This window comes from Canis lupus, chromosome 20, assembly GCF_011100685.1.
Source record: "Canis lupus familiaris isolate Mischka breed German Shepherd chromosome 20, alternate assembly UU_Cfam_GSD_1.0, whole genome shotgun sequence".
Classification (NCBI taxonomy): domain Eukaryota; kingdom Metazoa; phylum Chordata; class Mammalia; order Carnivora; family Canidae; genus Canis; species Canis lupus.
In genome coordinates, this window is record NC_049241.1 from 13,362,300 (window position 1) to 13,390,230 (window position 27,931).

The 27,931-nt window shown below is 37.9% G+C and overlaps 1 long non-coding RNA gene across 3 annotated transcripts in view; it reads left to right on the forward strand.

Annotated features, from left to right (window-relative positions):
• LOC102152638 overlaps positions 1 to 27,931 on the forward strand; it is a 108,113-nt gene that overhangs the window by 68,759 nt on the left and 11,423 nt on the right. The window contains exons 3-5 of one of the 3 annotated variants that reach the window (XR_005374676.1): positions 6,997 to 7,150; positions 12,803 to 12,905; positions 13,068 to 13,544. This is a non-coding gene — a long non-coding RNA (uncharacterized LOC102152638). Of the gene's footprint in view, positions 1 to 6,996; positions 7,151 to 8,334; positions 8,396 to 12,802; positions 12,906 to 13,067; positions 13,545 to 27,931 lie in introns of those variants that run through there. The other 2 variants (XR_005374675.1, XR_005374674.1) reach the window with 2 other exon arrangements.

Sequence of the window (27,931 nt, forward strand, 5' to 3'; positions counted from 1 at the left end):
AGATTCTCTGTTTATCTTTAGCTTTTGACATTTTAATTATAACATGTCTTGGTGTGGGTCTCTTTGTGTACATGTTGTTTAGAATTATCTGGGTTTTCCTGATCTTGAAATTGATTCTTTCCCCAGGTCAAGGAAACTTTCCACCATTTCTTCAAATATGTTTTCTGCTCCTTTGTGTCTTTTTTCTTTCTGGGACCCCTATAACATGAATGTTATTCCACTTGTTCAAGTTTTTCAGTTAATTTATTGTATTCCTCTGTTCCTCTGTTTTTGCTTGACTCTCTGTGTTTGTTTCTATATATTTGGTTAAACAGCTATCACTTCCAGTCTTGAAGGAAGGACCTTGTATAGGGGATGAACCTTTCTTTTAACTTTGTCCTAGCTCTTGATTGTCTCCTGAACTGTCTCTCTCATTTTTTTAGGCCTGTAGGGCCCAGAAATAAAATTCCCCCTGGCCACTAGAACCAAGCATTCAATAGGTGTCCCCTGTGTGGGTTGCACTTATGTGCTAGGTCTGGCAGCAGTTGTAGGAATAGTACAGGGGGTCAGGGTACTCACTTGCCAGTCCTAGTGAGCTAGAGTGAAAATGATACCTGCCTATGCCAGTGCCAGAAAGTTAGAGGGAGAGTGTGAAGATGGTACCTTGACAGCACGAGCAAGATAGAGGCAGAATGCCAAAAATAGTCCTTGTCTGCTCCTCTGTCTTCAGAGAAGGTCCCAAAAGGTTTCTGCCTTTTTGGTAGATGCCTTAAGATTAGCAAATGAATCTCCTTGACATATGGTATGAGCACTTTTAAATCTGTTGCTTTTGTACTGGGTCCTGGAGTGAACAAGTTTGCTCTTGAGCTCTGTAAGAGTGGAATATCCCTTCTCCACAACTGTATATTTCTCCTAGATTTAAGCTGATGATTTTCCAAGTCAAATGTTTTGGGTGCTCCTCTCTCTAATACAGGTCCCAGTGGTTGGGGTACCTGATGGTGGCTAAAAACCCCTCACACCTCAGGGAGAAGCTTTATATTTCTGTTGATCCCTCCTGATTCCTCCTGCTGTGGGTTGCTGTGTCAGGAATATGGTTTTTGTAAGACTGTATCTTTGTTTCTTCTTCCTGTCTTAATGTGGCTTTGTATTGAAGGATCTGTTCAGCTAGTTGTTTTGTTTTGTTTTGTTTTATAGAGGGAATTGTTTCATATGTAGCTATGGATTTGTTATGTCTATGGGAGTAGCTGAGTCCAGGATCCTCCTATGCTGCCATCTTGAACTACCTCTTCTTAATTTGTTGATTTTAAAAGTAAGAAAACACAAATCACAGAGGCTAAGTGACTTGTTCTAGAAGTAGTCAGGGCCAGATGCCATATATCTTTATTCTTAGGCACTGTGCATACATTAAACACCCATAAAACAGCATTGTGTTTCTTATAGAAAATTATCCAAGTTCCCAGTTTAGACACTTGAGAAAAATGGCAGTAACTTTTTTAGGTTAGGATGTAATCAGCTCAGTATATATGGGACACTGATGAATAAGGACTTAATGACTAATTAGGCAGGGGTGATCTGGTTAGTTCTTGGGAGAATCTGGTAATTGTTGAGGCACTTGTGGGCACATTGAAATATTTATTGATATATTAGTGGAAACACTGATACTTTTATTTTGAGGAAAGGAATAGCAATACCTTGTTTTTCTCATTTACCCTTATTTCTGGGGCTCATTTAATATTGACTTCAGTTTATGACTCATATTCTCACCCAATTCACCCAGGTTCAGGGACTGCCTTGAGTAACTTCTATAACAGCATTTCATGTCTGTACCTAAACAATTTTTCATGACTTAGTCATTTTGAAACTGCAGTGTGATAGTTTAAGGCCTTATTGAATTGCATAACAATTCAAAGTGGTAATGTGTTCTGTTAGTAGAGCAGGGTAGTCTTTTGTGGATGTTAAAAAACAACTACCAAATTAAAGTGGTACTTTCTACAGTTTAGTAATCACTGACTGAAATGATCTAGGTTGACTACTTCCTCATGGAATAGGAAGAACAGCTTGTGATAATTAAGTTAAAAAATGAAAATGGGTTATAAAAGATGAGAAAATTGCCCACTGTAGGTAAAAAACCCCTACAAGGAGTTTTATTGCTATAACTCACACCTCATTGTTCAGCAGAGTAGGAAGATTTGATGTAGATGGTTTTTGAAGCACATCAACTCACATTGACATGATAGGCCATAATGACATCCCTCATGATACCATCTGCAGATCTCAGTATAAACACTGGCCAAGCTCCCAAAGAAAGTGTAGTGTTTACCCATTGATCTACAAAGGGTATGCTGCTGCCAAACACCCCATTTGTGCCTGGATCTGAGGATGTCTTTGTAAGTCCAGATCATTTGTTCGGGATTCACTATTGAAAGCCTAGCTTAGCAGAGGGTACAGATATTTGCCTTACTTAAATCCACAGGCTTTTGTTAACTGCAGCTGCATAAATGAAATTACTAAATTTGAGAGTAGGGACTCCTGGTAAAACCTGTGCAATCTCCTGAATTTTTTATGCTTTTTTAGATAAGGGAGGAAAGGAAAGAAAATAACCCACTGACCTTGTGGGGACTGGTCTAGCCATCAAATGCTTGAACATTCTTGTTTTGAGTACAGGCATAGCAACCACACCAGAATCCTTTTTCTTTCTTAATGCACAACAGTTTGGGATATCTAAGGTAGTGAGAGTATATTAGAGATTATACTCTTTGGCTGGTGAGATCTGTGCCCTGGGGATTGTCTTTATAATATCATATGATCTTGAAAGTTTTATTGAGTGATCAAATAACAAATATGCATACAGGTTGTTGTTTATAGCTTTCTTTTTCCTTCTTTTTTCTTTTGGCTGCAAGCAAGCATAAATTCTTCCTCCTATATAGTACCTTGATTTCCTTTGGGAGAACTGACCTCCATCATTTCATTTAATGTTGCTGGGGCAGTAAATTTCCAGGTGCCTGTCTCCCTCCATGGAATCAGACAGAGCCTTCTGCTCTGTGTTCCCAGGGGGCTGATATGTGACCTAGCTGTGGCAATCAGATTCTTTTTCTCTCTTGAGTGAGTGATTTAAGGACACAAACTACAGTTGGAAGTTATTAATCCTAGGGAGCAGCTGCAGTAGTTTCCTGCTCCACCCACAAGTGTTCTTGCTATGCTCCTTGCTTCTTGGTTTTCTGGGGTTTGCTTCGTTGCTGCATGGTGCTAAGCGTGCTCCTCCAGGCTCCTGTTGGTTCTAGGCTATTCTATCCAATATATTTGCTTTTGATTGTTAGTCAGCCTCAATTGTGTTGCTTCTGATCAAAACCTCTGATGCCTGTGTCCAAGTCTAGTGGCCTAAAATGAACTCCTTTTACATTTATCAATGAGGCACTAGGGTTAATTTGCATTGGACACTCACTAGTTGTAGCTACTTGTTCTGATCTTCCCATTTAATTTTCACCTACAGTCTTTGCCACTTGATAGATTAAGAAATACTTGTTTTCCCTAGGCTTAATAAAACATGGAATGAATTCCTCTAACGTGAGGTCACTCTTGAGAGTCAATATAGTATTGAAATCATGGTGTAAAGGTAGTATATTTTTATATCCCAGATTACCATGTGGCATATATTTACCTCCTATTGTCAGAATCCTCTCTTGCCAGGATGATAACATGCACTGTTGACCTACTCCTCAGATAAATGCCATGATTTTCTCACATAAAGAGCTATCTATTATTAAAGTATAGTGGTTTTTTAAAGGAAGGCTGTTACACCTGCATCTAACTGCTTATTAATATTTCTCTTTCCCAGAACTTATCGATAAAACTGGAAAGAAGAAAGATGTCTCTTCTTTGCATGTATAAGCAGTAAAGGGCATATCAGTGGGGCTATCAGGTTGGCAAACACCTCTGTGACCTGATCCTTGAAATCATCAGTTCGTTTTATTTCTTGGAGATAAAATTGTTACCTAGTTTGGGTAACAACAAGGGACAGGGTGAGAGGTTGAAATAAAACAGCATGCTTTCCACTTAAAGAGTTGTATTATTTGAGACAAGTTCTCTGTATTATTTTCCCCAGGCAATGAGTGATTACATTTGAAAGCAAAAAGGGGCCTGAAAAATCAACCATTTATAATTATTTCATTTAATTAGTGAGGAAACTGAAGTTCATAAAGATTATGTGATTTAGCTAAGATTATATGGTTGGTTGCACCACACTCTTCTTCCTCAATTTCTTGTAATAAACTCATTCTCACCTCTCAAAACTGTGTGGCACCCAGCTATTAACAAGCCAGCTCTCTAGCTGATTCCAGGGTAGCAGGTTTTGTTTTCTGTTCTCTTGCACAAAAAATTATTTGGGAATATCCGCTAGCTGGTTTGAATCCTCTAGAAATGAGAATATCATTTGGATGATATTCTTTTCCTTGCTAGAAATCTTTTGTGAACATAGAGTTATTAAGTTCTGTAATTCAAATGTTGCAGTAAGTAAGCTTTTGGGTACCCAAATGTGGACATAATAAGAAGTATATAGCTCCTAAAACCCTGTAATCCTTAGAGTGATCAGAGTGATCATCTCATCCTAATGCGATGACTGGTGGCTGAGGACCCCCAGATAGCTTTAGAATGAACATTGGTCACTAGAAAGACAAAGGCATGATTAGAAGATTGGAACTTTCAGTCCAATCCCTGACCTTCAGCATTCATTGGTGCTTATCACCAATGGCAAATGATTTAATCAATCATGCCTACATGGTGAAACTTCCATAAAAAGTCCTAAATGATAGAGTTTGGAGAGCTTCTGGGGGGTGGTGAACACATTGCAGAGTTGGGAGGATAGCATACTCAGAAGGGGATGGGAGATGTGAACCTCCTCCCTGCCTTCCCCCGTGCGTCTCCTTCATCTGGCTGTTCCTGGGCAGTATCCTTTATGATAAACCAGTAAATGTAAGTAGAGTCTTTCCCTGAGTTCTTTGAGTTATTCTAGCAAATTATCAAACCTGAAAGGGAGTGTCTTGGGAACCCTAGACTTTGTAGCCATGTCATACAGAAGTGTGGGTGACACAGGCACCAAGTATTTGGAACTGGCATCTGAAATGAGGTCAGTCTTGTGGGACTGAGCTCTTACACTTATGGCATCTGACGCCAACTCTGTTAGTGTCAGGATTGAAATGGATTGTAGGCCACCCAGTTGATATTTCGAGAATTGGAGAATTGGTTGGGGGTGAGTAAAAAAACCCACCCATCTGGTGTCAGAAGTGTTGTGAATAGAAATACCCAGACCAACTCTCATTGGTAATGCTCTAGGGAAGTTTTGATCTAAAAAAAAGAAAGAAAGAAAGAAAAATCCCATGAGAAATCTTTATAAAATGAAGATTCTTTTAATATTGTTAATCACCTTTAACTAACTGGTACACCTGGGTAGTTCAGTGGGCTGAGCCTCTGACTGTTGATTTCAGCTCAGGTCTCTCAGGGTGGTGAGATGGAGCTCCATGTTGGGCTCTGCACTGATGTGAAGTCTGCTTATGATTCTCTCTCTCCCTCTGCCCCTCCCCTCTACCTGGTACTTTCTCTCTCTCAAAAAACAAATGAACAAACAGACAAAGCCCCAAAACACTTTAATTTTAAACCAGTTCTGATTTTCATGTTACATTTCCTTAGAGCATATCATACATAATATCATGGATAATAATAGCTGGAATTTATTAAATATTTAGTATGTGCTAGGCACAATGCCAAATGCCAAATGCTGACTGAATTATTTCACGTAATCTTCACAGCAACTCTGTAAGGAAGGTAATTTCACAGATGAAAAGCTAAGGCTCAGAGAGGTTAAATAATTTGCCCCAGATTACCCAGTTAGAAGAGTGGAGCTGAAACTCTTAGGAGAAATAACTCGAGTAAGACAAGCTCCAGTGGTTTCTCATCTTGGCTTTTAAGGCCGTAGATATTTAACTGAAAGGTGGCTTGTCATTAAAGGCTCATCAGAGGATTTCACAGGAATAAAATGTCTGTGGCCAGATGTTGGGTTATTGGTGGGGTGGGCAACGTATGCATGTGACAACTAGAGAAGAATGCAGGAATAGGCCCTTGGCCTGAGCCCTAAATTTAGGCCAGCCGGGGAGAAACTGACCATGCAGTGTGTGTTTATTTGTCTAGCATTTTATTTATTTCTCTGTATACCCTTTACTGTTTTTTTTTTAATTTATTTATTTAGAGTTTATGTTCCTAGTAGTAGTTGTTGTCTTGATCTTGATTGCTTTATAAACCAGTCAGGGGATCCCTGGGTGGCACAGCGGTTTAGCGCCTGCCTTTGGCCCAGGGCGCGATCCTGGAGGCCCAGGGCACGATCCTGGAGACCCAGGATCGAATCCCACGTCGGGCTCCCGGTGCATGGAGCCTGCTTCTCCCTCTGCCTGTGTCTCTGCCTCTCTCTCTCACTGTGTGCCTATCATAAATAAATAATAAAAAAAAAAATTAAAAAAAAAATAAACCAGTCAGTACTCTTTCTTGATGGTGAACTTTACAAAACAGAGTGGTTATGAGCATACTCTTTGCATCCAAATTTGATTCTTATTTCTTATCTTTACTTACTAGACATCCTTAGTCATAATAATTCCCCCTCGGCGGGGGGAAGGGGGCGCTAAATTTCTCTTTTGTAATTTGGGAAAAACTACAACAATCACCTTATGGGTTTATGAGACAAAGCATGTAGAGGCTTCTCTCAGTGCCTGACATCTGGTAGTGGATCTAAGAAATATCTAGTGCAGCTGCCATAAGTACTTCTGTTATTAACTAAAGAGATCAATTTAAAATAATTGAAAAAAAAAAAGAGTTGATATGCCAGGGTTCTAATAATTTACACTGTATTTTTTTTCCTTTTTCTTTTCTTTTCTTTTCTTTTCTTTTCTTTTCTTTCTTTTCTTTTTTTCTTTTCTTTTCTTTTCTTTTCTTTTCTTTTCTTTCTATCTATCTTTCTTTCTTTCTTTCTTTTAGGATTTTGAACCTTAGAAAGCTGGAGCAAAGAATACTGAATGTTCTTTACTCAGAAGGAGCAGGTGTTTGAACTTCTCTGTAACCACATTTTCCACCATCCTTAAATTCCTCTTACATCTGATCAAGAGAAGCAGTGAAGCAGAGCTGCATAAAGGTGAGAACCATGGCTCTGCTATTAGTTGAAGTTGGGTATTGGCTCTAATTGGGCCCATGGGGGCCACTTTCCATGAACTTAGTTATTGGAACAGCAGTGTTATCCTGAGTATTCTGTCCCCTGCCATCTGCTACCAAAGGATGTGTGCTTTGTTCTAGTATTGGATGAGGGATATTTGGACTCAGCCAGCTGAATGTGGTAGGAAATATGCATGTTGAAAGAGTCAGGTGATAGAGTGGCTTGGTGTGGGGATAGTAGTGATTTGAGTTAGAGCAGATGTCTAGGAAAATCTAATAAGTCGACTTCGACTAATAAGTCGAAGTAATTTTAGTTTAAATCATGCTATTAAACATAGATTTTTAGTCATGGACAATATTTTAAAAATGAGTTACAAAGTCTTCTGCACGGCCTGTAGGATCTGACCCCATGTACCTCTCCTATCTCCTCTCCCACTGCACTCACCCCCCATGCCACTCCCACTTTTAATTCCTTCTGAAAGCTCTTTCCCATTGCAGGGCCTTTGCATATTTGTTATCTCTGCCTGGAACCTTAAACTCCAACTCTTTCCTTGGCTACTTCTCTTTCTCATTCTTTAGGTCTCAACTCAAATATTACTTCCTCAAAGAAACATTACTCTCAGATACAATGAAGGTTTCTATATTCGTAATAGTTATGTCTAATAAGATGATAAAAATTTGGTAGAAAGAGGCATTCATTGGTGTCTGAAACAGGGAGCCCAAGGATGGAGCTAGCTTCAGGCATGAGTGGATCTGGGGACTCAAGAACAATACCTTCTGGGTTCTGGCTGTCTTCTGTCTTTCCCATCTCTTAGCTTGGCGATTCATTTTCTGTCTAGAGACTTATTCTGTTATGTGGTAGGGGAGGGAGGAGGCATGTCTAAAGACCACTTTATATCCCTCTTTTCTGAGCCTGGCTACGCCTGGGTTGGGGTGGACATGGAGCCTTTTTTTTGAGATATTCTCCTAATGTTGTATGGGGAACATATATGTGTGTGCTTTGAGTAGAGAGGAGTGAGGAGCATGGAAGGGAGACAGGGAAGAATGTATACTGAATGGACAAAAAACCAACAAAGCTCCACTGTAGTCTCCCTCATGGCTTTCCCTTGTAGAATACAGTTGTTGTTGTTGTTGTTGTTGTTTTTTAAAGACTTATTTATTTTACAGAGAGAGAGGAGAGAGAGAGAGCTGGAGAGGAAAAGCAGAGGGAGGGAATCCTTAAGCAGACTCCCTGCTGAGCACAGAGCCTGACCAGGAGCTCGATCTCACCACCCATGGGATCATGACCTAAGCTGAAACCAAAGGTTAGAGACTTAACCACCTGAGCCACCCAGGTGCCCCTACAGTTGTTTTTCTTCCTAGCACTTGTCCAATTTGAAATTTAGTGTATTTTGTGTGTTCATTTGGTTAATATCTTCTGTGTCCTTCTCTAGATTGGCAGTCAATTATACAGTGTTAGTAGTGGTATTCTAGTACCTGTGGTTGGCATATAGGAGCTTGGTAATTATGTGTGGAATAAATGAATTAAATTGTCAAGGAAATCAAAGCATGGGAGAAGAAAGGAGATAGAAGTGCTGTGATCATCTTTTTTTTTTTTTTAAAGATTTTATTCATTTTTTCATGAGAGAGAGAGAAAGAGAGAGAGAGAGAGAGGCAGAGACACAGGCAGAGGGAGAAGCAGGCTCCATGCAAGGAGCCCAATATGGGACTCAATCCCGGGACTCCAGGATCACACCCTGGGCCGAAGGCAGGTGCCAAACCGCTGAGCCACCCAGGGATCCCCAACTGTGATCATAGCTTTACACCTAAAGTAGCTCTGGAGTATTTCTTGGGGAATTTAGTCATTTCAGCGATTAGTAGAGACAAGAGTTGAGGGCAAGAATAGGGCAGTGATTGCTAAAGTATGTTGCCTAGGGCAGCAGCAGCATCACCAGGGGACTTGCTAGAAATGCGAGTTCTCAGGCCCTATTCCACAAAGACCCTGATTTAGTAACTCTGGCGATGGGGCCCAGAAACCTGGGTTTTAGCAAGCTCTCTGAGTGATTTTGATGCATAGAAATGTTTGGAGCCACTGGAATGGAGGAGAGAAAGGAGTAGATTTTGCTTATACAGCTGTGTTATATAAGCATTATTGACAGGGGCTGCTGCCTGGATTTTGAAAACTCCTTTTTGAGCTAAAGGATACTAGTAGAGTATAAAGTTTAAGAGGTCTTGAACCAGGTTTTCTGGTTTAGAATCCTGGCTCCTCTGTTAACAGAGTAAGTTTGTACAGCTCACTCAATGTCCCTAAGTCTCAAATTCCTGACTTATAAACTAACCATAGCAAATAAGTACTAACTCATGGAAGTACTGTGAAGATTAAAAATGATGATAATTATAGTAACTGACATTTTTTTAGCCCTTGCTAAGTGATGCAAAGCTTTTTCCACTTGTCCACTTGATGCTAACAAAGTGCTTTAGCACAGGCCTAGCACATAGCTAGCCTTTATTGAATGCTTACTACTATTGCTTATAAATGGAGAATTAATGGACCTTGTGTATTTGAAGCAGGTCAAAAATATCTCCAGTCAAGGGACCATTGGTCAAGGTTGATCAGACATCTGTATGACTTGGAAATAGTGGATGTAATGTCCAACCTCCTATTCTGTGTCTGCTCCCACTCTCCTGCTTTCTGCTGAGTCATTTCTCCTATATGTTCCTGTCATACTGTCCTTGATGCATAGCATTACAGTAAGCCACAGCACTTGGAAACCTAGTGATCTCTAACTGAGGTCATCCAACCATTATAATGAACTTTTATAGGTGAATTAACTGAAGGTGTTTATTGTATAGGCTTTTCCTGTGCTCTGCATTTTTGAATATTTGCATTTCAGGGATTTTCTTAAAATTTACGGAGGCTTTTCTGACTTCAGCTAACCTTTCCCTAGTTACTGCTCAAGGTCGCCTAGATTTGGATCTGACAAGCCCATCATCAGTTTTGGTCATTTGAGCTCTGGTCCCCAGGGATTTGGACTATTTAGTGCTGTGTGCCTGCATGCATGTGAGCTGGGCCTATACATGTAGACTGAGGTACACAGAGGGGCACCCTGAGGCCTCTGGGGCATAATTAACAGCAGACACTTATCTATGGTTAACTATCAAAGTATCACCAGTGGCCAAATATGCCGTAGGTGGAGATTTTTTTTTCACCTGAGAGCAAATATCCAGATTCAGGACCTTTCCTTCTAATGGTTCCTTGTCTTTCTTCTGTAATTAGTTTGGTAGATGGTCATTTCTTGTACAAGCTAAGGTTGGCCACCGGGAGCAGAAAGGTTTTAGTTAGAAACCTTGATTGTGACAAATCCAATTTGAACAAACTTAGGGACAAATCCACTTTATTGGCTCAGATAACTGGAAAGTATGATGGTGCAGACCACAGAATTAAAGAAAGAACCATAGGACCCAGGGACTTGAGTATCAGGACACAATTTCACCAGGGTTTTCTTTCTGATTATCTCTCATTTCTCCCTGTCTTTGATGGCTTTAATTTTATTGTCTTATCTCAGACTTTATGTCTTAGCTACAACAATGTAAAGGGCTTTGCTTCTTTTTCCCAAGGTCCTTTTGTCATCATCAGAAAAGGATCCATTTGGCCCTACTTTGTCATGGATCCATTGCTGGATTCATCATGTGCCCAGGGAAGTAGGCAGGGCCAACATTCAGCCAGTGTGTACAGGTATAGTCATAATGGTTATACATGGCAGGAACCTATCCTGACTGTTGATGCCCATGCTGTCCTGGTTGAAGCATTTTAAGTAGCATTTTTATTTTTTTTTTTATCTATTTTTTTAAAAAAGATTTTATTCATTTAATCATCACACACACACACACACACACACACACACACAGGTAGAGAGAGAAGCAGAGGGAGAAGTAGGCTCCATGCAGGAAGCCTGATATGGGACTCAATCCTGGGACTCCGGGATCACATCCTGAGTCAAAGGCAGATGCTCAACCGCTGAGCCACCCAAGCGACTCTAAGTAGCATTTTTAGAAATGAAGTATTCTGATTGACCAGATCTGGTCATGTGTCTACCTTAGTGAGCCCAGGGTTGGGGTTACACACGGCATGGATTTTTGTAAAAGATAAGAGGGGAAAGTGGGTTAGGGAGCTAAAAATTAGTACAGTATCATTATATGCCTCAAACATTATATGCTGAATTCAATATAAAACAAACACTAGTTACATAGCTTGTATCTAAGCATCCCAACTAGGCTGTTGATTGATACTTGTCAAGCTAAGTTCTTACCTCTTCCTTCCCTTTCGAGGTCTTTTCCTAAACTGATACCAAGGTCACCTGCTTTGCTTTCTGATAGAAATGATTATCTTCACCAATCTGGAAATATGAGGCCCCTCTGACTCTACTTGTAGGAATCATAGCTGCTTTTTCTCCTAAGGATGGGCATTCTCCCAACACTGTTCCCCTTAGCTAAGCTCTGTCCATCATCATCAGCCCTCACACCCTCCTTGCCTGTGGTTTTCCCCCCCACCACCCTTGATTCTTCTATTTTTCTTCCTGTTCTTTTTTGCCTGCTCTTATCCTTAATGCTTTTCTATATCAGGCTGTTCCTGACAGAAGAAATGGCTGGAAGGATTATGAAACTTATTTAAGAGATTGAAGAAATGAAGGGTCAAAGAATTTAAGGCGATTTGTTCCAGGTCACACAGCTGGTAGTTGGCAGATTAGCGATTTTAGTCTTCTAACTCGGAAGCTCAGGGTCTTTCCTCTGCCCCACATTCTCTTACTGTGTTTGCTCATTATATTTAAATATATGGCCACCCTCCCAATAAGTAGTCACCATTCGAAGAAGGGAATTTTTTGTGACAGTGATTTGGGGATAATTTTGGAGGGATGAATCTTGAGTTGAGCTTGGAAGAAAATGCAGACTTTTGATGGATAGAAAGGAGAGAGGAGGCCATTCTAGGGAACAAGAGCAATCTGAATAAAGCAGCTGAGTGAGAAGTGGTTTCAATCTTGTGTCACAAAACCAGCCTGGGAGTGGTGATAGTAAGAACAGTAGCCTCAAGGAATGTGATGATGAAAAACAAGTAGGCAAAATGAGCAGCTGCTCTGCTCCAGGCACTGTTTTGAGCACTTTCATGCGTCATCTTTTTAAATTCTTACCCAGTGAGCTATGTAATATTATTATCTCCATTTTCCTGCTAAGGAAACAGAGGCACAAAGAGGTTAATTAACTTGACCGAGTCATACAGCTAAAGTAAGAAGCAAAGTTTATATACAAAATTGAACCTGTTTGATCCTAAAGTCCATTCCCTTAACCACAACTCTGTTGCTGGAGGATGCTGTGTGAATTTGATAAGAAGCCCAACAAACAGTCCCAGAAATCTGTCTAGAGAGCCAAAGTTATTAGTAAAAATCAGTTTGTCAGGTATTTTTATTTTAAGAAGGTATATCTTTATTAGATTTGAACATTAATAACCACTTTAGAAATATTGTTGTTTCCTTGTAAAAGATTAAACAGTAAGAGTCAGAGGCAAATGTTAACAGTTTTCCATTTCCATTATTGTTCTTTCATTCCGTGCAGTTTGTTGTGGGTTGGTTTTGTTTTGTTTTGTTTTGTTTTTGTATTTTAGTTTATCTCTCAGCCTGCTGCAGTGGGAGAAGCAACTCTGCCACCAATTTGTTGTGGGACCCAGAGTACATCACTTAGTATCTTTGTACCCTGTTTCTTCATTGGTAAGCATGAGCTTCACACTTGCCTCCCTTCAAGGTTCAAGATTCTCTGAATCTATTCCCCTGCCCAGAGGCAGTGACTCAGGAATCCTGTGGGTAATAAATTATGTTCTATAATAATGAACCCTTTCCTTCTGTTCTGTCTGCTGGTTCTCCTTTTTACAGTGAACCTTGATGGGCTGAGACAGAAAAGCTCACAGTTTAGAAATGAGTTTCTACCCCTTGGAGGTGCCCTCTGTGTGAGAAGATGAAGGTGACAGGCATTCTGCAGCAAAGCTTGGAATAAAGTATGAGAACTCTTGGGGAGTGCTACTGCCTGCATAACTCAAAATCCAACCCTAAACACTGGTGGCAATGTGTCCTAGTAGGATATGAGAGTAATCAGTTAAGCTCCTAGTATTTACTGACCATGATCAAGTACTAGTGTGGGTGAAAGAAATCAAACACTTGATACTTCTCTTACAAGAAAAATAATTAATAGTTTTCACTGTATTAAAATGGCAACAGATTCATAAGTTTTGTAGGCATTTAGCTAAGGGAGAGCATGTGGGTTAAGGGTGCTTATGGGGGTGCCTGGATGGCTCAGTCAGTTAAGCATCTGCCTTCAGCTCAGGTCATGATCCCAGGGTCCTGGGATCAAGTCCCACATCAGGCTTTCTGCTTCTCCCTCTCCCTCTGCCCCTCCCCCCTGCTTATGTACTCTCTCTTTCTCTCTCTTTCAAATAAATAAAATCTTAAAAAAAAAATTTTAACAAAGGATGCTTATGGTCAGAGAATGCTCCCCAGAGGAGGTAAGATTCCAAGGATAAAATAAATAAAAAGTTAATACATGCACAATGTAGAAAGTTTGGGTAATTTTTAAAAAGCATAATAAACAAAATGATCTCATCGCACCAGAGGTAATTGCTTTTAGTATTTTGATATATATCTTTCTAGTTTGTTTTTATTATTGCATTATATAATCAAAATGAAATCTTATATATACTGTTTTGCAACTTTAATTTTTAGCAATCTATGACATTTCTCTATGTTGATAAATCTTCAAAAGCATGAAATATTTACACTGGCTTTTTTTTTTTTTTCCCTCAAAAGTGTAATGCTTGCAAAAAAAAAAAAAAAAAAAAAAGAAGAATCAGAGGAAGAGTGACTGCTCCCAGGCAGTTAGGCATCTGACCCTTTTTTTTTTTTTTTTTTTTTTGGCATCTGACTCTTGATTTCAGCTCAGGTCATAATCTCAGGTTTGTGGGATCAAACCCTGAGTCAGGCTCCACACTCAGTGGAGAGTCTGCTTCTCTCCCTCTCCCTGCTCTCTCTTTTTTTCTCAAATAAATAAATAAATCTTAAAAAAATCAGAGGATATTTAAGACATCATAAGAAAGACAAGGAAAAAAATATATATAATCTTCCCTGTTGGCAGTTACTACCTTTAACAGATGAATGTATATACTTCCTGACTTTTTTCTAAATATGTGTATGTGTATATGTAAAATACATCTGTATAATACATATTACATTTTATTCCTGTAGATGTTTGATTAATATTTTTCATCCACCCGCATCATGAATTTAACTATCACGAAGGCAGATTATGTCTGTCCCATTCACCAGAGTATTCCCAGCTCCTTGTATAGTGCCTGGCACATAATAGGCATTTAATAAATATTTGTCAAGTGAAAGATGAGTGAATGGTATGTCCATATTGTGGTGGATCTTAAATTAGGATATAATAAGAGTGCTGTTTAATCAGTGGGAAATGGGACAGGACATTCAGAAGTCCTGTTAGACTTAGATAGACGTTAGGTTATAGCTTTTTACTTATGTATGGTTAGCAAGAGTGCTTTAAAAAAAAAAAAAAGCCAGAGAAAAAATCAATCAAACAAAAAAATGCTAAGCCAAACACAAACTTTATGCTGCCTTTAATTTGATGAGAAGGTGCATTTTGAATACTAAGATTCATGACAACTTAAACTACTTCCTGCTTTCACTGTCCCTATCATGCTAGCTAGCTCTGGGATAGCAGGACACATGTTCGTCTTAGTACTGCTAATGCGGTGCCATATGTGTCCTTGCATCAGCACACGTTTCTTGGTGAGTATGCTGGTGGGAGGGGAAAAGATGATGGAAAATTATCCATAGAGAGGCCTTGTGCTGAATAAAAGGCATGTGATGCTTCTCTGATGTGACCAGATGCTAGGATGACTGTTTATTTAATTAAGATTCCTTTCTCTTACCTAGTTTCACTAGACCTGATTAAAGAAGTTACCGTGAGAAATATGTGTAGGCAGACAGTTAAGTAGCTAAACCAACTTTATTATAGCTCCGCTGCTGTAGCACAAGACTCTAGTGCACACTCTTACAGACATTTTAAATGCTCTGAACTCAAATGAACCAGAGAGTAATTTGGATCTAGAGATTTTAAACTTACATGTTGTTGGAAGAGATCCAGAGAAGTCAACTTGGAATTGTAGAACATTTGTATTGGAGGAACCTTGAATACCCACTAGTATCTTATCTGTAAAATGAGATAAGAGAACAGCTCCAGAAGAGAGGGTTGAATTACTCAAGCTCCTATAGCAAGTCAGTGGTAGAATGAACTAGAACTCAGGATATCTGAGTAATTTCTGACTTTCCGAGAAATATAACAATTTAAATAATCCGAGAAAAACACTTGACACTATTTGAATGTGTTTTATATATGCAAAGAGAGAGAAAGGAAGCAGAGAAGACAGAAGAGGGGAAGTGAGAACAAAGGGAAACAAAGGAAAATGAGAGCTTTCCTGGGCCACGCATTCTGGGAACAAAATGTGAGTCACACAGAATGATTTGAAAAGTGATGCTCTCATCAACTACTCTAACACACATGAAAAGTCTGGAAAGTTATAGTTTTTATTTTTTTTATTTTTTTATTTTTTTTTTTAATTTTTTTTAATTTTTATTTATTTATGATAGTCACAGAGAGAGAGAGAGGCGCAGAGACACAGGCAGAGGGAGAAGCAGGCTCCATGCACCGGGAGCCCGATGTGGGATTCGATCCCGGGTCTCCAGGATCGCGCCCTGGGCCAAAGGCAGGCGCCAAACCGCTACGCCACCCAGGGATCCCCTGGAAAGTTATAGTTTTTAAAAATGAATTTGAAATACTTTGGACATCACTATTGGCAACTCACTACCTTTTCTTCTAATCTAAATGAGTTTAGCAAAGGAGCTCAATTTTAGTCACAGGAGACTAATTAAACCATCTTGCATGAATGGTAGCTAAATCCCCTTCTATGAAGCATAGCACACATGCAGGGAGAGGAGCTGAACTATAGCACCCATGAAATATGCTCACAGAAATCAACTTGGCCTCTTAGTAATGGGTAATGGAGCTTCGGTAAAATGAAAGAAATAATATGCAGTAAGTATAGACTTTTTGTAGAAGACAAAGGGAGGAAATTATAGTGACTTGCATAATACCCTTTACAGTTTCTCTTTCTATTCCCATATTTATCCTTCTTACCCATCCTGCTTCTCAGGTTGTGCTACTGCTATAATGTCAGACCAGCTCTCCAGTCTGTTTCTTCCAGCACATGTTAAAAATTGCCTCCAGTTATGTTTGTTTGTTTGTTTATTTTTATTTTTTTAAAAGATTTTATTTATTTATTCATGAGAGACAGAGAGAGAGAGGCAGAGACACAGGCAGAGGGAGAAGCAGGCTCCATGCAGGGAGCCTGATGTGGGACACGATCCCAGGACCCCTGGATCACCCCTGAGCCAAAGGCAGATGCTCAACCACTGAGCCACCTGGGCATCCCTAGTTATGTTTTTTAAAAATAATCTTTTGATAATTCTAGTCTTTGGCTCAAAACATCTTGGGCTTTTCATTGCTGAGAGCAGTGGTTCTTAACTTTAAAACTATTAACAGTACATGGGAAGAGCTTGTTAAAAATGCTCACTCCTGAACAACCCCCCCCCCCAACTCCCAATAGAATACCATTCCATGGATCTAGGATGATGCACAGGAATTTATTTATTTAATTTTTTAAGATTATTTCTTTATTTCTTTATTCTTTATTCGTGAGAGACACAGAGAGACAGGCAGAGACATAGGTAGAGGGAGAAGCATGCTCCCCCTCCTAGGACCCCGAGATCACGACCTGAGCCAAAGGCAGATGCTCAACCACTGAGCCACTGAGGTGCCCCTATATTTTTAATATATTCCCAGTTTATTTCTGATGCATATACCTCAGGAAAATTACTGAAAAAAATTGGCTAATGTGGTGAAGTCCAGCTTTTTAGCTGGAGGAATGACCTTTAATGTTGAAAATTTAGATTTACGGCAGGCCAAAGAGGGAAAAGAGAGATTTGGGTAAAGATTGATCTCCAAAACATCTAGGAACTGGATATACTGAGAACCATGACTGTGTGGAATTTGCATCTTATGGGTGGAAAGAATTTATAATTTATTCTTCTATCGTTCACTTTTTTGGCTTGAGCCTGCTATACGTTGGGCAAAGTGGAAAGAACTCTGGAATAGGGCCAGAAGATATGAGTGTGGGTTCCAGCCACTTATGAGCTGTATAACTTTTTGTCTAGCCACTTGATTTCCATGTACCTTAGCTTTCCTCATCTGTAAAATGGGAATGCAAAATGCCCTGCTTCCTTAACGAGTTATAAGGATCAAATATGTGCAAGTGCTCTGGAATTTGGAATACCATAAGGCAAATAACTTGAATCATATAAAATATTACATATTCATTTATATTAAGAATCTATTCTCTTCACCCTCTGTTCTCTTCACCTTTACCAAATGGCAAAAAGAATCTTACTCAGGAAACTAATTGCAGTTAACAGGCTAAACATGTAGGGGTATGTGTGTTGACCTGAATCCTGCTACAGCCATTTGCAGGAGGAAATAAAAAAGTCATATAGCAGCAGACAGAATGTTTTTGATTACCCCATGGTTTTGAGTAGCTTGGAGATCTGTAGAGCTGCATGCTGGAATCTGACTTCCTCTGAGTATGAATTTGGCTGATTTAATAGTGAGAAAAGCTTAAGAAAATCCACACATGCTGAAACCCAAAAGGCTAATGAGGAGAATAAACAGCTTGTGTAATTAGACCTTGTGCATTTCCCTAAAAAGAAATCATGAAATATGTACAAAATGTTGTCTCTGAAGGTTTCATGGTTACTTGGTCTAGTTTTCAATTTGGAAACCATGTTCATTGCCTATAGGAATTTACAAGAAAAATAGGCTTCTGGTTGTTTATAAATTGATGCCCTCACATGAAGTCTGACATTTGATGTTCTGGTCTTGGCCGCACTCTTAGCAGCAGGGTACTCGTGCAGGCTGTTTTGCTCTGTTCTGAACACTCACCCCTTAGCATCCTTAGATGCCTTTTTTGTGACTTCTTGATGAGCCAAACTCTTCTGTGTTTTTTATTGTTGTTGTTGTTTTGTTTTGGCTTCAGACATGTTTATTATTCCCTGCTTGTCCAGAATAAACATTGAAAAGTTTTGTCTTAAATAGATCTATTGCTTTTTTTTCAGAGGCCCCTGGTGTCTTCATTGTAAATAATGCAATTGAACTTTTTCTTCCCCTCACCACCCAGGTTTGTCAGATCTTTCCATGCTGTCATTTTTAGTTCAGGCTCTTGTGAAATTCTCCCTACCCCATCCTGGTTTCCCTCCTTCATTTCCCAGAAGTGACCACTACGCTGAATGCAGCAAGCAACACAATATTCAACAGAACGTTTTGACTAAGGTGACAAGATTTCAAAGTGTAGTTCTCATCCACTTTGGAAATGTGAAAGTAGGTGTTAAGTCAGGCCATACCCATCTTTCAAAAAACCGTATAAAGTTCTGTTTCTCCTATAAATCATTTCTCAGCTAATATCAACCTTCTTTTTTTATTCCCTGCTGAATTTCAGTAGCCACATTTAAATGTACCTCATTTTTTTTTCACGTTCTTTTTAAATAGTTCAAGTTCTTTTTAAAAAGTAGTTAAGAGGGACGCCTTGGTGGTTCAGCGGTTGAGCGTCTGCCTTTGGCTCAGGGAGTGATCCCGGTGTCCTGGGATCGAGTCCCACATCGGGCTCCCTGCATGGAGCCTGCTTCTCCCTCTGCCTGTATCTCTGCCTCTCTCTGTGTGTCTCTTATGAATAAATAAATAAAATCTTAAAAAAAAAGTAGTTAAATTTACATGGTTCGAAAGTCAAAATCATTTCCAAACAGTATCTATATTTTGTTTGTTACTCTCCCCACCATCCTGTGGTTAACAATTTTTATTGGTTTCTTGTTTGTACTTTTATTGTTTTATTATGCACATGATAATGTAAATATATATTTTCATTTTCTTCCCTTTTTATTCAACACATTGTATTCTGTATTCATTGTTCTATACCATATTTTCCATTTAGTAATGTATCTTGGAGATCTCTGAATTTGGCACACAGGCATCTCCCTCTTTTTTAAAAAAGTAATTACATATTTCTTACAGTCTTACAGTTTCTTTTTTTAAAATTAAAAAAATACTTTTTTAGGGCAGCCCAGGTGGCACAGTGGTTTGGCGCTGCCTGCAGCCTGGGGTGTGATCCTGGAGACCCGGGATTGAGTCCCACATCGGGCTCCCTGTGTGGAGCCTGCTTCTCCCTTTGTCTGTGTCTCTGCTTTTCTCTCTCTCTGTGTCTATGAATAAATAAATAAAATCTTAAAAAAAAAACTTTTTTACTATATTTTACACAGCACATGGTATTACATAGGACATGGTTTTTTTTTTTTTTTTTGACAGTTTTGTAAAAAACTGTCAGTTTTTTTGACAGTTATATACTATTCCATTGCATGGATATAAGATACTTTTTCAACAATCCCCTCTTGCTGAACTCTTGGGCCATTTAAAATTTTTTCCTGTTTCAGACAAGGTTATGAAGATTAACCTTATATATATGTCACTTAATATGGGTACAGGTTCCAGAATGAGATTGTCAAAAGGTAGATGCAGTCAGTGCTTCATATAGATTGCAGCATTTTGCATTCCCATTAACAATGTTAGTCTGTGTTTCCCCACAGTTTTGCTAAGAGAGCACATCAAATAAGTTTTGGATTTTCTTCTTTTTGCTATTTATAGGCAATAAATGGTACCTCAAGGTAGTTTTAATTTACATTTATCTTAAGTGATTTTGAACATCCTTAGCATTTTTTAAAGTAAAATACATAGGGATGCCTGGGTGGCTCAGTGGTTGAGCGCCTGCCTTTGGCTCAGGGTGTGATCCCCAGTCCAAGGATCGAGTCCCTCATCAGGCTCCCTGCATGGAGCCTGCTTCTCCCTCTGCCTGTGTCTCTGCCTCTCTCTCTCTGTGTCTCTCATGAATAAATAAATAAATCTTTAAAAGAAAGAAAGAAAGAAAGAAAGAAAGAAAGAAAGAAAGAAAGAAAGAAAGAAAGAAAGAAAGAAAGAAAGAAAAAAGTATACAGTAAAGTATAGAAATATTGAATTTACATCTTGATGAATTTTTGAATATGTGGAAACCCATGCAACTATCACTGAGATAAGATATAAAACATTTCCAGTACCCTCCTGCCCCCTTTGCTCAATACTAACCATCATGCAGAATTCCATCATACAGATTAGTAGTTATTTTTTTGTAACTGATATAGTGTATGTTTTATTATGTCTGACTTCCTCCCTAAACTTCATGTCTAAGATATTTGTCTATATTCTTGCATGTAAACATTAGTTCATTTTTTATTGCTTTATATTTCTTTGTATTAAATATACAACAATTTATACTAATTTTCCAGGAGATGGACATTTTAGATGTCTCTAGATTTAGGCTATTATGAATAAAGCCGTACTAAAAAATTTTAGTATGTGTTTCAGAAGATATAATGTATATGTTTTCTTTGGGGATAAACCCAAGATTAAAGTTGCTGGTGTATTTAGCTTTAGTAGATACACTAGTTTTCCAAAGTGATTGTATCAATTTACACTGCCTACAGCAATTTATGAGAGTTTGAGTTGCTCCATAGCCTTGCTAAGAGTTGGTGTGTTATCAGTTTTTATAATTTTTAGCCAATCTTGTAAAGGTGTAGTGCTATTTAATTGTAGTTTTAATTTATATTTTTCTGATGACTAATGATGTTGAGTACCTATTCATATGTTACTGATCTTTTGGACATTCTTATTTATCCATTTATTGAGAGAGAGAGAAAAAGAGAGAAGAGCCACGTGGCAAGAGTGAGAGGGGCAGAGGGAGAATGAGAGACAGAGAGTCTCCAACAGACTCCACATTGAGCGTGGAGCCTGATGTGGGGCTCAGTCTCATGACTCTGAGATCATGACCTGAGCCAAAACCAAAAGCCAGAGGCTTAACCAACTGAGCCACCCAAGTGCCCGGATATTCTTTTTTTATGAGTGTGTTTCAAACCTTTTGTTCATTTTATTTGGGTTTCTATTCTGCCTTCACTCTCTTAATGCTATCTTTTTTTTTTTAATTTTTATTTATTTATGATAGTCACAGAGAGAGAGAGAGAGGCAGAGACACAGGCAGAGGGAGAAGCAGGCTCCATGCACCGGGAGCCCGACGTGGGATTCGATCCCGGGTCTCCAGGATCGCGCCCTGGGCCAAAGGCAGGTGCCAAACCGCTGCGCCACCCAGGGATCCCTTAATGCTATCTTTTGGAGTACTAAGGGTCTTAATTAATATGAACTTATCAATCTTTTTTTAAAGGTTGGTGTTTTCCATATCCTGTTAAGAAGTCTTTACTTATCCCAAGGTCATGAAGATGTTCTCTTAAATGTTTTCTTTCAGAAACTGTATTGTTTTATCTTTCACATTTAGTCTATAACACTTTTCAAATTAATTTTTGTGCATTGTATACTTTAAGATACATCTTTTTTTTCTATTACATATCCAATGATCCAGCACCATTTACAGAGTAAAAGACGGATCATCTTTTCCTTTCTGAACTCAGTGGTGTGTTTTCTGTAAACTGGTGACCATGTATGTCTGCGTCTATTTCTGGGTTCTTTATTCTGTTCCATCAGTACACAGAGCACATTGCCTTAATTATTGCAGTTTTTTTTCCTAAGTAGTGATATGTGGTTATATAAATCCACCAGTTTTATTCTTCCTTGATACTATATTTGCTCTTCTAGTTCCTTTGCATTTCCATAAAATTTTAGAATAAGTGTGGAAAATCCCAGCTGAAAATTGGGATTCCATTGAACTTACAGATAAATTTTGGGGGAAATTGACCTCCCCTTTTTTTAACCCATAAGTATTATTTAAGCCTTCCTTAATTTCTCTGAGCAATGTCTTATAGTTTTCAATGGAGAACTCTTACACAAAATTTATTAGATGAATTAAAAGATATTTGATGTCTTATTGCTATTAAATGTTTATATTTTTCAGTCTACATTTTCTAGTTGGTTGTTCTTAGTGTACAGTTGGTGTGATATGTTGAACAACTTTTCATTGTTTAAGGACCATTTGCATTTCTTTTTTGGCATCTATTTTTTTATTTTTCTATTGCACTGTGAATTTCTTCTTTATTCCTAGGATCTCATTATAAATTAAGAATACCATTTTGTCTCTAGTATGAGTTATAATAAAAGTTTTTCTCACATTACCATTTGAGGTAAAATTAATTTTTGTGCTTTCACCATAGACCAAATTATTTAAATACAGATCTTATAGATCTTCTAGTGTAATTCTGCATTTACAGTGAAGAAACTGTGGCTTAGAATGTTTGAGTGATTAAGGCCAAACTACCTGGTAGTAACAGAGGCTGAATTTGAATGCAAGCCTTAGTATAATGCTTTTTTACCATGGTATCTATAGCAAATAGTGCTATGTATTAAGGCATGATTGACTTGTGATGTGGAATTTTTTCTTTATATTAGATTGTAAACTCCATAAAAATAGGAAATTGTACTTCCTCAAAGAGAGCTACAAAACTGCACATATCATAGGTATCCAATAAAGATTTACTAAATTGAATAACTGAAAGAATAATATCCTACAAAGAAGAGCCCAGGTCTAGGTGGTTTAATTGGGGGATTCTATAAAATATTTAAGGAAAATATAATACTAATTTTATACAAACTCGTTCAGAAAATAGATCCAACAAAACTTCTTCCCAACTCAATTCACAAAGCCACTGTTACCCTGATACCAAAGCCAGACCAAAGACATCACAGAAAAAGAAAACTATGGACCAATATCTTTTATGAACATGGAAACAATGCTCCTTAACAAAATATTAGTAACTGAGTCTAGCAACATATAAAAAGGATTATCACCTTGACTAAATCATGTTTATAATAGGGAATGCAAGGTTGATTTAATATTTTCTTCTCCTTCAGTTATTTCCTTATGTGAATGTTATACTTCTTATAGTTGCCCTATAGTTCTTGGATATTCTGTTTTGTTCCAGTCTTTTTTTCTCTTTGCTGCTCAGTTTTGGAGGTTTCTTTTGTCCTATTTTTAAGCTGAGAGATTTTTCAGCTGTGTCAAGCATTTATTTCTGTTACAGTGTTCTTTGATCTTTAGCATTCCTTTTTTTCTTCTTTCTTAGAATTTCCATCTCTTTGCTTTCATTATCCATCTATTCTTGCATTTGCCTCCTTTTTTCATTAAAGCCTTTAGTATGTTAATCATAGTTAAAAAAAATCTTGGTCTGATAATCCCAATGTTCTTGCTATATCTGACCTCTGGTTTTGGTGCTTTTTCAATATATTCAAACTATGCTTTTTGCCTTTTAACATGCCTTTTAATTTTTTGTGAAAGTGGACATGATCTATTGGGTAAAAGGAACTGTGATAAGAAAGGTTTTAATAATATAGTGATCAGATGTGGGGACAGGGAAATTGTTCACCATCCACAGATTAGGTCTCAGTATGTTGTGAGTGTGAACTTCTCCAGAGCTTCTTAGTGTCCCCCCCCCGCCCCCCGCCCACTCCTTGGGTGGGACAGGATGGCTAGAAGGAACTAGAGTTTGGTACTATCCTTCCCTGGGTAGGTGAGACTCTGGTTCATCCTCAGCAGGTTAGATTCTGGTAAAATTGTTTCTCCTGAGGACAAGTTTTGTTAATAAGAACAGAATGACTTGTATTTCAAAATGGTTCCTTTTCCTCTCCCCCTGCCAGAAGCATAGGTGATTTTTCTCCAATATTCATAGTGAGAACCTGGAACTTCTGGAGGGAAAATTCATAATATGTGGGGCCCATGATGACTGGGTCCCTCTGGAGTTTTTAATCTCTCAGATTTGTCTATATTGAATTTACAACAGTTATCAGCTATTGTACAGGTTTTCCTATATCATCACTGGTCCCTGCAGAATTTTCTTGTATTTCTGCGTTAGTAAGCCATGATTCTTTGTTTCCCCCTCACTGTCTCTCCAACTTTTGGGGTGGCAGTTTGTCCTGTGGCTTCACTTCTCTGATAAATCTAAGAAGAGTTTTTACCTTTCAGGGTTTTTTTTTCTTCAGCATTTTAGTGCTTGTCATTAGAATAGAGTGGTGATTTCTAAGTTCTTTGCATTATAAGGTTGACTTATAATCAAAAATCAATTTGTGGGGATCCCTGGGTGGCGCAGCGGTTTGGCGCCTGCCTTTGGCCCAGGGCGTGATCCTGGAGACCCAGGATCAAATCCCACATCGGGCTCCCGGTACATGGAGCCTGCTTCTCCCTCTGCCTATGTCTCTGCCTCTCTCTCTCTCTCTCTCTGTGACTATCATAAATAAATAAAAATTTAAAAAAATCAATTTGTGCAATACACTCTATTAATAGAATAAAGGATAGGGATCCCTGGGTGGCCCAGTGATTTAGCACCTGCCTTTGGCCCGGCGCGTGATCCTGGAGTCCCAGGGTCGAGTCCCATATCAGATGGAGCCTGCTTCTCCCTCTGCCTGTGTCTCCGCCTCTCTCTCTCTTTGTGTCTCTCATGAATAAATAAATAAAATAAAATAAAAATATGTAAAAAATTGAAAATAAGCAACATACATTTATTGTGAAAGTTCTCAACGAATTAAAAATAGATGAGAATTTACTCATCTTGATAAAGGGCTATAGCTAACATTATGCTTAATATTAAAAGCTTGAATGCTTTCTGTCCCTAAGGTTTGAAAGGAGACAGGAATGTCTATTCTTAGCAATTTTATTCAACATTGCACTGGAGATTCTACTCAATGCAATAAGCTGAGAATTAGAAATTAAAGACATATAGAAGGTAAAAAGTAGGATTATATTTATTCACAGACAATATGACTTGTATGAAGGACATCTTAAAGAATCTGTCAAGAAGCTGTTAGATTAATAGTCAAGTTTGACAATGTAACAAAGTATAAGATCACTATACAAAAATCAATTATTTTTTATCTATTAGCAATTAGTAATCAAAAAATTAAAAACAATATTGTTAATTATGGAACAAAAAGAAATAAAATAATTATGCATAGATTCAACAAAAAAGTTAAAAATTCTGCTGAAGACTACAAAACATTACTGAGAGAAATTAATGAAGACCTAAGTAAGTGGAGAGATATACTATGTTCATGGATTAGAAAACTTAGTTTAGTTAAATTGGCAATTCTTCTCAAATTGATCTATAGATTCATCAGAATCCCTATGAAATTCCTGGCAGTATTTTTATAGAAATTTACACATGGATCCTAAAATTTAAATGGAAATGCAAAGTAAAACAATTTTGAAAAGAAGGACAATGTTGAAGACATATGGTATCTAATTTTCAAAGCTTACTATAAAGCTACAGTAATCCAGACATTGTGATATTGGTATTATAAACTACAGATCAGTGAATAGAACAAAAGATCCAGAAATAGATTTCTATTTATAGTCACTTCATTTTTGACAAACTTGCAAGGTAACTAGTGGAAGGGCACCTGAGTGGCTCAGTGGTTGAATGTCTGCCTTTGGCTTAGGTCATGATCCTGGGGTCCTGAGGGGAGTCCTGAGGCCCCGAGGGGAGCCTACTTCTGCCTATGTCTCTGCCTCTCTGTGTCTCTTATGAATAAATAAATACAATCTTAAAAAAATAATTTAGTGGAATAAATGAGTTTTTTCCAACAAATAGTGCTGGAACAACTGGGTATCCATATGCAAATTAATAAACAAACAAGTGTCAGCTGTTACTTACACCATACACATAGTTCTCAAAATGGATCATAGATCTAAATATCAGAGCTGAAAGTATCATACTTCTAGAATTAAACAGGGAAGAAAATAATTGTGATCTTGGATTTCTTAGAAAACTCAAAATACAAACATAAAAGATAAAATTCTACAAATGACGGCATTAATAAAATAAAGAGAAAAAGACCAAAAAATGGGAGTAAATATTTGCAGATTATATATCTGGTAAAAGACTTCCAGAATATGAAAAAAGTCTCTTATTTCTGAAGGCATACAACCCAATTTAAAAAATGGGTAAGATTTTGAATAGATCACCAAAAAAGATCTATGAATAATAAATAAACACATGAAAAGATGTTCAACATTTTTAGTCGTTAGGGAAATGCAAATTAAAGCCCAAATGAGAAACCACTACACACTTATTAGAACATATGCAATCAAAAAAGACTGAGAATACTAAGTGTTACTGAGGTTACAAAGAAACTGGAACTCTCATACCTTACTGATAAAAATGGAAAATGATACAACTACTTTAAAAAACTGCCTGACCATTTCTTGAAAAGGTGAACAGATATGAACCATGTGACCCAGCAATTTATTTTCTAGATACAGTATCTGCCCATGATAATTGAAATAAGTCCACACAAAGACTTCTATCTGAATGTTCATGTTACTCTAATATCTCTAAGTATTTGGAAACAAATGTCCACCAGCTGTGGATTAGATAAACAAAATACCTAATACAATGGAATACTACTCAGCAATAAAAAGAAGTGAACTACTTATACAACATGAATTAACTTTGAAAACATGGTAAGTGAAAGAAGTCACACAAACCAAAAAATATATGTTGTATGGTTGCATTCATATGAAATTTAGAGAATAGGCAAAACTATAGAAATAGAAAGCAGGTTGCCTAGAGCTGGGAGTATGAACAGAGTAATGAATTATTTTATTCATTAAATAATAATAATAATAATAAATAATAAAGGCTTCTTACTCAGAGCCTTTTTGATGCCATGTTTTAATTTAAATATTACTCTGTTCATTGTAAGAATTATTTATGGCAAATGGTTACAAGGGAATTTTTGGAGGTGCTGAAAGTGTTCTCAGCCTTGAGTCTGATGATAGTTACAGAAGTGTATGAATTTATTAATCTGATCTGCATGTTCCAAATGGGTGAATTTTATAGTATTATAAATTATACTTTAAAAAACTTCTAAAGAAGGGGAAATCTCTAAAGAGGAAGTTGCAAGTAGCATATGCAAGTAGCTTAGGAAGAATCTTTCTTAAGTGATTGTTGCTCGTTTCTTCCTTTTAAAGTGAGTAGGGTTTTAATTTTTGGCTTTTTGAATAGGCTACTTCCTGGTGGTTCTCAGGAGGGATTATTCCTCAGAGCAGATGTACATTACAAATCATGCCAAGTCTCTTCCTCAGTGGAGACAGTTGCCAACATAGAGTGAGACTCAGCTGGAAGGGGCTGAGTGAGGCTTCTGGGGAAGCTCCCTTCAGGTTTTCCTCTGATTACTCCAGCTGAGCACACAAGAAGAAAGGCAAAGCCACAGGGAAGTGTATTAATTAAAATGTCTCCTTTTTTTTTGAGGCATTGTCCTCTTGACTTTTAGAAGGTTACAGTTTTAGAAGACTTTACAGTTTGTTATCTCCTTCCATGTCCAGCATAGTTGCATGATCATACAATCCCACATTTTAATATTCAGGAACAGTCAGATAGATTAATAAGCAGCAATATAATTACCAATTGGGGTCAGGGAAGAAAAAGTATCTACTTTCAAAATGGGACTATTGGGAACTATTTTGAAGGAGAGCTTTCACTACAGATTTCTTTCTGGTGTTGCTCACTTGGACATAACAGGAAAGATCTTGGTCCTGGAGCTTTTC